This window comes from Rhagoletis pomonella, unplaced genomic scaffold (genome assembly GCF_013731165.1).
Source record: "Rhagoletis pomonella isolate Grant_MI unplaced genomic scaffold, Rhpom_1.0 Rhpom_scaffold_00013, whole genome shotgun sequence".
Taxonomy (NCBI): Eukaryota; Metazoa; Arthropoda; class Insecta; order Diptera; family Tephritidae; genus Rhagoletis; species Rhagoletis pomonella.
This window is the reverse complement of record NW_023458567.1, coordinates 16117046-16127473: the sequence shown is the minus strand read 5'-3', so window position 1 is coordinate 16127473 and position 10428 is coordinate 16117046. Positions and strand designations below refer to the sequence as shown.

At 42.6% G+C, this 10428-nt stretch overlaps 1 pseudogene; it reads left to right on the top strand.

Moving 5' to 3' along the window:
• The first annotated feature begins 2069 nt into the window (after positions 1 to 2069).
• LOC118748373 lies at positions 2070 to 4424 on the top strand (annotated as a pseudogene).
• The last annotated feature ends 6004 nt before the right edge of the window (positions 4425 to 10428 follow it).

The following is a 10428-nucleotide window of genomic DNA, read 5'->3' as shown; positions in this document are numbered from 1 at the left end:
ATTAGTTGTATCTCTTCATAGAATTTAGACAAAACAAACGTACCGTAGGGATAATCTGGATGCCTGGGCCTACAACACTAGCGGCTGTTGAGCTATCGCGATTCCTCTAAGCTGCATCGAATGTAGCACGTAAGTCTCGCCGTTCAGAGAAAGCAGTGGTGAAGCTGCTTCGCCTGAGATATCACTCATCAGTATCGGATGGTTCCACGACAGGGTCTTAGAAGAGTGATATTGGTCACAGTAAACGAGCACATAAAATTGGCGTGTAGTACCTACTCTACTACAGTCTGAATACCATACAGATAAATTTGGAAAGACTTATCGGCAAACTTCTTATAAAACTTGAACAGGTAGGACTCGATGACGTTCTAATATAGCAGCCGTGGTGGTGCAGTAATGCCTTATCAGCTACTACGACGTCCAAGTGCAAGCTGATCCTTCTTCATAAAATAAGCAGGTAAACTAGAAATATATCAAAAGCATTTAGTTTTCCTAATTTCAACAAAGCTGACATCACCACTGGCAGTCTGGAGGTCAGCGCTGGGCAATGCTAGCTAGTATCTGCGTATAGACTATAATGAACAACCAATGCTCCTATGGGAGATCTAAGCCGAGGCGAAACGTCGGAAAACATGCATGCGAGTTCGTCAAACTGGTTCGTGAACGAAAGAGACGAGTCACTAATTGATTTAATTCCCAGTGAGGATTTGACCTTGATGCTCATTTAGTTTTGGAACATAAGTATATTAAACTTTTCTGCAGAAAGAAGTAGAAGTATTCCCTTTATGAATTTCAGTTGAAGAAACTTTAACCTCTACAGCAGGAAACTGCAGAAGTTACACACAGAAGCCCACGCGAAAAGCTGTTGTCTTACCGAAAGCTCGATTGATTATCTGGTTGAGAAGTTCACAACAGTATCTATATAACAGCGTCAACGAAAGCGTGTGCTCTTTTGGAAAGTGAAACCAAACTGGTGGAATATGGAGATCTCGATACTCAGAGTTTATTTTAAATAAAGCTAGGAAGAGTGAATTGCTATTCAATTGGGAACTTTAACAGACGATGGACGCCTGTTGCCTTAAAATAAATTGAGCGATGATCTGGCCAACTAGGTGATGAGCGAAGAAAAATTGCTAAAGCTTCTCCGATTTGTTGATTTCCAAGCAAATCCAGTACCACCTGAGTCTGTTGGTTTTCGGTTGGTAGATTTGCACTGTTTCTTTGGTTAACTACTGATGCGGGCGATTAGCTCTTTTAATCCATTCAAGTCTCTGGGGCGGATTATATTATTCCTTTACAACTTCAAAGGGTTGTGGAGGTGTCATTTCGCTGGCTAACTCACACCTTAGCGTGCTGCGTAAGCATGTATGTATATTCCGAGAACATAGAAGAATGTGAGGGTAATGATTACGCCCAAGGCGAGAAAAGGCTGTGATGTTTCTTTAAAGCACTTTAGACCATGTTGACTTGTATATAAGTAACAAGTTTTCTGGGTAGCGATTGGATCTCTCTCAGCATACCTTGCATGTTCCGCAACAGATCAGCCGTACGCTAGTTTTGTCCACTGTACTGTGAAAATACATGCCAATCAGAGAGTTTTCTCACACCCTTTCTCTGAAACATTGTCATCAACGACGCCCTCAGAGACGGGAGTAGAGGCTGTCAAGTTATCTCTTTTTAAATTGAAGGCTTAAGAGTTCCTGTTTCAACCTTTGGACCGCTATGGGAGAGAGGGTTTTAGCCTACTCACCGAGCGCTGGCCGAAGACCCCTCCCTTCTTATGTATAAGTTCCTTTGTTGTAATAAAAATATTGTTTAGTAGCAAAATGAATATGTTAGTGGAAAGAAGTGGTTTTTCTTAATGTTATATTTAACGAAGCGACAACTTTAGAGTTAAAGGAGTATAGAAAAAATATTGAGACCATGAAATCAAAAATTTTCGCACAAAGCAAACTTTCACTGTTTATAAACGCAAATGCCTTTATCAAGCCACTTAACGCGTTATCATGGCCTTGTCTACGTGTTCTGGCTGCGCGCGCGAACTTTAGTATGAATGCTACTTGAAAGGTATGACGCTGTTAATCGACAGCGGCGCAGTCTCAATCACGACGCGGCTCTCGATAAGCTGTGAACCGAGCATAGAAGCACAGAGAGCGCAAAACGAACCTTTGCCTTACAGATTTCTGCACAAAAAGGCTAAGTTTAAGTTAGAGAATTGTTTGGCTTTGCCTGAAATACTACGGCGCGCTGATTTCAGCTACATGGGCACAGCACAGGGCCTCCAGCGCTTACGACTGGATGCTGAATATGCGAACAGTGCAGCGAGCGCCGTACCGCCAACACTTTTTAACCACCTAAGAGAGCTAATAGAACTGAGAATATTTATTATTTGTCGGCCTTATATGATCGCCTTACCCGTGGAAGTCTTCCAGATGCTTTTCAATCTGGAACCACTGCTGGTGCGCGTCTATCCCATCGATATTGATGAGATCACGAACGCTGCGTTACGTAACTTGACAAGCGCACACTTTAGTCACACACCCAAGTTAAATAAACTGCTGCTGAATGGTAATTTTATGCAAACCCTTCCGGCAAAACTCTTCTCCACACTAACAGAGTTGACCGAACTAAGCTTGTCGTTTAATCTGTTAAACGAGCTGCCCGCGGATTTTCTGCGGTCGCAACATAAACTCATAATGCTCGATCTCTCAGCTAACTTGCTGGCATTCCTGCCGACTGGCATATTCGATGCGACACCGCTGTTATGCGAACTGGTGTTGGCTGATAATCATCTCTACGAGCCGTCAAATATCGTAGCAGTGCTCAGGTCATTGCATTACTTACATAGGCTCAATTTGAGTCACAATCGCTTCGAGTGCATTGCAGGCGCAGGCACATACGCGAACCAAACACTACTTACACGGCAGCATATCGCAGATCCCAGTGAGGAGCAGTACATAATGCTGTATCTGCAACAACAAAAGCCTGATCGTCTCGACCGTCCATACAACCTAACGGTGATCAATCTGAGAAACAATCGTATTTCCAATTTTCTCTTAGATGAAATCGTCAACGCAGGCGTTGCGTGTCCATATGAGCTCGACTTTTCCAGCAACCACATCCAACACATCTACGCGCACTCAATCATCTACAGCACGAATTTCTCCATTGCAAATGGCTGGGAGTGCGCCGGACCTTCACACGCGTGGCAAGTATGTGCGTATGCCAAGCAAACATTTTGTCCTTGGACGTCATCATTTTGCCCCGAAGCTTGTGACTGCACTTATGACACAACTGCGCTTAGCGTAAACTGCGCAGGCGCGCATCTACCGCGCCCGGAACAATTTTCATTGCCAACCACCACGTTTTATATCACACGGAATCACTTTTACGAACTGCCAGCCAATCTAACTTTCGGCTACACGAATGTAACGCGCATCTATGCGGCATACAATCGCCTCACCAGCATCGAAGTAGTGCACTTGCCCCTATTTTGTGGGCCTTCGACTTGCGCGGCAATCGTTTGGTGCGCTTGGGCGCGCAATTTTTACGCACCTACCTTAATGAAAGCGCAACACTTCAGCAGTTGTATTTGTTCCAGCATCCCTGGCTATGCGATTGTGAGGCTGAACAGTTACTGCTTGCTGTGCGCGCACATCGACTGCGCATACCGGACGCCGCGCGCCTGCTTTGCTCCAACATGCCGAACGCCACCTTGCTGCATGTGCGCTTTGTGGATATTTGTGTGTCGCCTTTAGCAAAGCGCATGCGCCTAATGTGGCTGCTCCTTAGCGTAGCGCTCGCAATTATTGTGCTAATTAGCGCTTTACTATAGATAGACACTGGAGGTGAACGTATGGCTTTAAGCGCACGATATATTTCTCTGTTGCGAACGCGAGTGTAAATTGGATAAGCATAAAATGTTCGATGCCTTCATCTCGTACGCGCATCAAGATAAAAATTGTGTCAATAATATCCTACTGCCAGGACTGGAGCGGTGTGATCGTCCATTCCGCGTGTGTACTCGCGAACGTAACTGGTTAGCTGGCGCTTACATACCCAAACAAATTGTAGAATCGGTGGCGCAGTCGCGTCGTACGATCATTGTACTTTAGCAACATTTCGTCGAATCGGATTGGGTTGGCATGGATTTTCGCACGGCGCATCAGTGTTCGTTGAATGAGGGACGTGAGCGCATAATTATCATTAAGTATGGTGAGATTACGAATATGTTGGCCATTGACAAAGAGTTGAGGGCCTACTTGGACATGACTACCTACTTGAAGTGGGAGGATCAACCATGGTTTTGGCGAAAGTTGCGTTACGCTATGCCACATTGGAAGGGAGAAGGACGTAGAGCTGGAGTAATGCTGGAGCTGGAGGAGCGTGAAATGGTATACGTGGAGATGAATCGTTTACGATGAAGAGATCGAAATATACTTACATATAGTTTTATGGAAAAAATGCTTTTTTAGAGGAAGTAAATTTGAAAGTACGTGAAGTTTTCTGAAGACTTTTCTCTTATCTAAATAAGCTACACGTGTCATCATATAAGGATAAAACTTTTTAATTTTTTAAGTCTTATATACTCTTTCTAGGTGGTTCTAAATCCGTAGATGCATCTTGATTCAAAATTTTCATTCTTATGTAGCTTAATTTTTATAGCCCAATACAACGACATTAAGCCTGACACGAGAATACCACTACAAACACCACATAAATTCATCTTTCCTGGAATATGTTTCGTTAATTTTTTTTTTTCAGACAGTCATCAATAAACAATAATATTGTATAACATTCAGTAAGCTTTACTGCAACAAAAGTGCCCAGCGCTTCACACTCGCTACGCTATTTTCCAGCAGGCAGGCAATTCTATTGAACTGATCGCGTCGCGCTGCCAATCGTGCCACACCACAGGTTAGCCAATAGTTATTATATCCTGCTGTTGGCTTCCGATTACTATTAGCTGCCGTAGAACGTGTTACACGTCCACGCTGACTGTGAAAGATTGGTCTGTGATTTGTGCGGTAAGTAGAGTTGCCATAAGAAAAGCAAATAATGTGCATAGATGTACTTTAACCGAGAGAAGCGTAGAAGAGCTACAGGAAATATCAATAAATGTACACTGAGTATTGGGTAGAAAAACTGAAAATATTAAAACAAAAATGTTGAGACTATCCACCACGAACACCAAGGCTTTGTAATGAAATTTTTAGTTTCGACTATATAAGGTTAGGTTATTCGTTAATCTACTCGAGATCGACGACAAGAAACAATATCTGCCGAAAATCAAACCATCCATCCTACGCACAGTTCCCGACTAAGATGTATGCGGCAGAAGAAACCTTGCATTAAAGGACGCACGTGCCATATTCTTTTCACTTAGAATTCCAAACTCAATCAGGCTTTCATCGATCTTACACTTTAAGTGTTAGGAGTTTAAAATTAGTCAGCCTGCAGAGTGCATTTGGATTGAGATTAGAAATATTTTGAATATGAGAACTGGATGATCACGGTCTGGCGAAAGTAGCAGTCTACCACTTTAATAAGCGATGGTAAAACCACAGGTAGGGTAGACTAATGCTACAATCGCCTCTGCGCCGTGAAAGCCCGGAGAGACCTTCGAGTATGTATTTTCGTAGCCACATATTATTACGAACGAAAAATGACACTGAAGATGGCACAATGCCGAAACCGGTTTGTCTGCAAACCAAACTTGTCAAGGGATGACGGAAATTCGTTCCAAAATAAAGTATTATTACTTTGAGCACAAGAATAAGAGGAGTGTCAACCCCGCCGTCACTTACTGGAAATCTGAAAAAAGTGGAAAAACACCAAAAACAATGATATTAATATCTTAAGCCAAAAGAAATTAAGATGGTGGAAACATCCAAAATCCAGCGGGGCGTAACTTCCGAAGTAATATTAAAATCATAGAGGGAAGGCAGAAACGGAGTCAGAAGCAGAACGAAGACAAAAACATATTTAGGGACGGAGACAGACACAGAACCAGATACAGAGCCAGAAACACCGGAAAAGACGCTGTCAGAGAGGGATACAGCAACAACCAAACCCCCGATGTTAGTGCACAATAATAGAGCTACCGGCACCAGAGGAGTAATCTATGCTATAGCAGCGACCCAGGCTAAAATTTTATCGAATCACACGGCTGAAGGTAAAATTCTTGCTAAGTGCAGGCCTGTAATAAAGAAGAGGAAGCTAGTGATACAGAAACAGTAGAGTGCCAGCATGGACATCAAAATGGGTTCTCAGAGCTGAAAGATTTTCGACATTATCGGCAACTTTTGTGGAAACTGTACTGCCGCGGAAGCGGAATCACACGAAAAGAATTCATTCATAGAAAGAGACCAATGCAATATCAGAAGAAGTACGAACACCGATGGAAATATCCCTCAATCAGCACTCCTGATCCCGGGAAATCAGCAAGCATGTCGGGGTGATAAAATCAAATCCAACGATTACGAAAAAGAAGAAGAAATATTAGGTTGACAAAACCAAGAAATATACTACATATAACCGCCCCATAAAGGAAGAAAATCAATATCCTATTCTTTGAGGTACTAAAGTCAAAGTGCAAAGTGCCAGTTAGAAGAAGCTAAATAACATCCATTAAATTCGGCGAACTCGCTCAACCGCCAGTGACATATACGGCCAGCTATATACTAATTGAAGAAGTAAGAGGGATCTACTACTGCCACTTATGGAGCTGAAATATGAGCTAGCACTTTACATAATTGTAAGAAATCTCATGAAAATAATATCCCCAGCGCAGCGCTCGACAGCTTAATTATCGTATCGTGCCTGGGCCCATTTAACTAGTCATAACCTTTAGAACTATTAGCCCAGGAGAGGAAAAGCTTTTTGTAGTAAATAAAGGCGAGGAGGGTGGTGCGTAACTGGCCAAAACTGGCTAATACCAAAAATTTGAATGATGTGTCAACGGAAAGTTTGGCAAAGTTAGCTGTTTCTCTGGATCCCAAGTGCATAATGATCCCTATAAACCAGACGACACTGGTGGTGATAGAGGAGAAGGATTTAGCCCCGCTTAGTGTTTAAAATTGACACTACATATCGAACACCGGTTGTCACGTCGTAGCACCTAATTTGACGACATTTCAGTTACGGCAACGGCATCGCCAAACACTACGGTCTCGCGACCTGGTCGTTGGAGGAGAATGGACTCCACGTCAATCCCAAACAGGCCTAAATAGAGCTGTCCACGAGGAAATATAAGAGAACGCCTCCCACCCTCAATGGCGTGGGATTTACACTCTCCCACGGAGTTAAATACAGGAGGATATACAGGATGTTGGACTGGAATCAGTACCTTAGAGAGCAAGGTGAGCAGCGATACACACTTTCCTGTGTAATAATAGCAAATTAGCCTCTGCCTTCAGTAATGGTATATGAACTCTACTAAATCTTCTTCCTACCGGCCTCACAGATGGAGAAGCACTATATCTCAAAAATACTGGGCATCAACCTTACACGAACTGAATTACATTACCCAAATATTCTGCTTCGACACACAGAGGTGACTGTGACTGCATGAACCGCTTGGACTTAAATAGCGAAGCAACTTCTCTACAGTCCGCTACCATTTATTCTGAAAGCATACTGCGATTAGATCTCCGTAGAGTGCAGCAACTTTTCTTCGAAAGTGGCTAACGAATGTGGAAAATGCTCGCTAAAGTGCCATAGCAAGGGTTTAACTGGCCTAAGGCTGCTTCACAGCCAGGCTGTGTGGAGTGGCAATCGCCGTAACCTAACATAACTTAGCTATCGAGTAGGGGGAACGAATGGATGAATGAATAAAATCGCTAAGTACTTATAAGGGAAGAAAGATCAAATTACGCAGAACTCAGCTTTGAATACTCGCGCTTTCAGTATGACTGGTGCATCTTCGAAAATGTATTAGGTCCAATTAGCAGTAACAAGAACATCAGATCTACGATGGGAGCCTAGTTAATGCTAGCCCGGTGACTTTTAGCCATGTTGTTGCTGATTTTATTGTAGCGGCTAATTAATCATACCTAGAGTCGAGTCATTGTTGTCAAACTCAGGCCGATGATAACTGCTGTTTCGACGGGTTACGACCATAGGAAGAAGGATATTTGTTGAGTTGGTTCACATGCCGGACACACAATAGCTAAAGCTTTTCCTCTGCAGTTGGGGGATTGAACTTTGATAACTGCATTCATAAGACGGGCGTTGATTAAGGAGGCGTTGGTCCCACGGCGAATGTAGTTCATTACCTGACTATACAGTACCGCGTCCAATAGTTGACGTAAGTAGTTCTGGACTCTATCGTTCGTTTCGTAAAGATGCCTTCTAACGTGCCTGTAAGGAGGTTCAGCTTGAAGTAAGTGGCTGTTTTGGCAGCTCACGTCAGAAATTGCTTGCTGAGTATGAAGCTGCCTTACTCTCCCATCGGAGCCTCGCTATGAAGGTGATGTTCAGGCGACATCAGAAGACATCCTAAACGTGTCTGGATTGCCTTATTGTGGAAAATATGTAGCGTCGTCCACTGCGCCCCACTTGACCTCGGTAAATTCTTGTATTTAACCTTGACCTGCAAAAAAAACTTATTTTATTAAGAAATCCATTTTTGCATCTTGTTTAGTTTTAATACATATAAGCATCGCCTTTTTATGAACCTGGTAACCCTTTTTAAAAAAGCAATAACCTATTTTTATATCTGCCTTGCAGTCAGTCTCCTTTATTGTTGTGTTAAATGGGCAAAGGCTCGTGTTTCACATACAAACACTTCATAGATGCTTCCAACCAAGCACACCCGCACACAATCACACACAGATCCAATGGCAGGGGGTCACATAATGCCCAGCAATTTTTCCAAACTGTCAAAAATTTTTGTTCAATCCGAAAGCCGTGAGTGTTGGTAGCAAATATATAGGTTCGCACAGCGGCTAGCGATGGCCCTGCGTGGCTGGCGGCAAGACGCCCACCAACTGCGTCGCTGAACTGATCGTTCGAACTGAGTGCACTTACCTATGGGCATACATACATATCAGCATACATAGTACTTGCATTGGTAAGTTCCACTGGCCATTTATTCCGCTAACTACTAGGCTTGACAGCGTGTATTTGTTGTTACTATTGTTGTGTCGCATTGGAGTCTATGAAAAATTCTATCCAGCAAATAAGTGTTTATAAAAGTGGCTTATTATTTGCAATTTAGCCACTGGTTTTGATTTTTTACCCCGCAACAAAGCACACACTGGCTAGCTGGGTTAGCTGCCGGTCAGCAGCAAATAGCGAAAATATGGTTATTGGCGGGCCACCGGGTGTAGTTGCATGTGCAAGCTTTGCTTTTCTTTGCCCCAATGCATCGCTGTCACGATCATTATCGCAATATTTTACTAAAAGAAATTTTTAAATGGAATTTAGCACACATACATAGTTAAACCTACTTACATTAGGGACTCATGTGTGCATGTGTGTTTATATGTACGTATGTACATCCACACTTTGGTCCAGTCGCTAGTCACTTTGGCTGTTCTACAGCTGAAGTTCACTTTTGCTTTTTCTCTTCTCTGGTGTGTCTAGCGGCCTCCTGCCAGTCAGTGGTGGCTAATACGCTGCGGTTGGTCCTGCAATCTCACACTTGCATGTGTTTGTATGTATGTTTTTACAAAGCTAGCCATCTAGCTACGGCCACTTACTTCTGTCCTGCCTCGTCTGCGCTGCCAAACGAATCGTTGTAATGAGTGAATTATGCGTTTGTTGAACAGGTACTCAGCGTTGTCCTGTGGTGTTGTGATCTTGTTGCAACACCAAATTGCAACTATTTATTGACCGCGGATTTATTGCGTTGCGGGTGAGTAAATAAATTAAAATTTACTACAATCACAGATACAAACATATGTTTGTACAAACTTAGCAAAAATGTACATGGAGTGGAACATTAATTTGTAAGTATGTACATTAGGGCGGGTCAATTTGTATGGGAAATTTTTTCAACTAAGCGCGTTAAGACAGAAGGATTCTGCGTGTAATTCAAAGTAAATTTCCCGAAGAATTTGGAGTTTGCCAAATTGTGAAAATAGGTTTCTTAGCATTTTGCTGTAGTGTCGTAAAGAAGTGCTCCAAGGGGTTTTTGGTATGAGGAATCCATTTCTGCACTTATCTTTTTCTTAAACTTCCACCAGAGGGCGCAACAGTCAACATTTTCACATTTTCTTTGAAACCTATTTCACAATTCGGCAAACTCTTAATTGATTTTGATCCATGGTTTCTTCTACAAATTTGCTTTGAATTACACTTAGAATTAAATTAAACGCGCATAGTCAAAAAAATTTACCCGCCCTGATGTACATACATATATGTTGTTTTGTTTCTTCCGCATAAAATACGGTTTAACGTAATGCTATAAAGTGTTACAAATGC